At 30.1% G+C, this 1,714-nt stretch overlaps 1 long non-coding RNA gene across 1 annotated transcript in view; it reads left to right on the forward strand.

Moving 5' to 3' along the window:
- Positions 1–1,714, forward strand: part of LOC117108375 — a 13,845-nt gene that overhangs the window by 8,655 nt on the left and 3,476 nt on the right. The window contains exon 2 of the long non-coding RNA XR_004445359.1: positions 1,031–1,169. This is a non-coding gene — a long non-coding RNA (uncharacterized LOC117108375). The remainder of the gene's footprint in view (positions 1–1,030; positions 1,170–1,714) is intronic.

The raw sequence follows: 1,714 nt of genomic DNA on the forward strand, positions 1-1,714 counted from the left end.
GTAGGCGTATGATGACATAATTAATGTCGAAATATTGAATCCCAACACGATGTAAAACCGGATTTAAACTTTCAAAACGTTTCTACAATGTGTATTTAGGCTTCATCAATGCGGTATTGCGAATGCATCAATAGTCAATCGGTCAATTGATTGATTGAATAACGCTTTTGTATCATCTGCACACCTTTTTAGTGTAACCTTACTTACCTAACCTCTCTTATAAAGTATTATGAAAATAACCTGATGGAAAAAAAATAAATAGGAGGAACAATGCATCGAAAAAAAGGGGGGGGGGGAATAGACTGGGCCGGGAATAACTCTCCAGCTAGATTTTTTTTTTTGTCTATAAAGGTTAAAGTTTTTGTATCTATACCGCGAGAAACACAAGAGTTTATACACTAAAACCGTTCTTTTATCACATATTATTTTCTAGCCCTCTAGGCTTATTATTTTATATATCATGGTGTTTTGAGTTATGCACTTATTATTTTGACGTATATAGGCCTAATTGTTGTCTATAGGCTTTATCATGTTAAATATTGTTGCCTGTCTAGAAATTATAAGTTAAGACACCAAAAACATATCTGTAGCTTATTTAGTTTCAATTTTATGCACATTTTAGATAAATTTGGCGGCCATTTTTCAAAATGACCGCCATTTGTATACAAGGAGTAAAATCAAGTGTCAACAGGGCTTAGGGTGACCAGAAGGGATTAATTAGGATATCTGGCTATGTGGATTGCTTTTAACATTCCACTCCCCCTAACTCATTTTTTCAGATTATTTTTCTAGTCTATAAACGTTAAAGTTTATGTATCTATACCGCGAAAAACACAAGAGTTTATACACTAAAACCGTTCTTTTATCACATATTATTTTCTAGCCCTCTAGGCTTATTAAGTATTATATATCATGGTGTTTCGAGTTATGCACTTATTATTTTGACGTGTATAATTGTTGTCTATAGGCTTTATCATGTTAAATATTATTTTGTTAACTAACCAGCGGATATGATATTTGTACCCATTAGTGAGTGTTTGAGTTCTCAATGTTGGATCGACAAACTGGGATCAGTGGAACCAAGCGTATTGCGAGATGGCTTACTCCAAGTGTCATATGAGAACAAGCAAAATAATGATTGTTTTAATTATGAGCGGAAAAAAATCGATGTAAGTTTTCCATCAATCTGTGCCCCATGTATATATATATATATATATATATATATATGTACATATATATTATATATATATGTATATATATATCTGTATATATGTATGTATATATATATGTATATATGTATATATATATGTATTTATATATATATATATATATATATATATATATATATATATATATATAATTATGTATACGTATGTATATACGGCTATATGATGCATGTTGTGGCAAAATGGCTAAGTTGTAGCAAAAATTGAAATTCAAGTTATTGGTATTTTCAAATACCTGAGTATGTGATCTTTAAAATGAGAGGTCATTCATTCAAATTGGACATTTCAAACCTAAGTTATTGGAAAGTGAAAGTACAGTACTCTTAGAGTCAAGATGAACAGGATTTTGAGTAATTGCCTTTCAAAGTTATTTGTGCATACATTGTTTAATATATTGAACTATGAACAATAACGTTACATAAACAATTTGTTAACCACTTCCAGAACTAATACTTTGAGACATGATTAATAAGACATTAAACTGTTGA

The sequence above is a fragment of the Anneissia japonica genome, unplaced genomic scaffold (genome assembly GCF_011630105.1).
Source record: "Anneissia japonica isolate Jap-2015-1 unplaced genomic scaffold, ASM1163010v1 scaffold426_len1935630_cov189, whole genome shotgun sequence".
NCBI classification, from domain to species: domain Eukaryota; kingdom Metazoa; phylum Echinodermata; class Crinoidea; order Comatulida; family Comatulidae; genus Anneissia; species Anneissia japonica.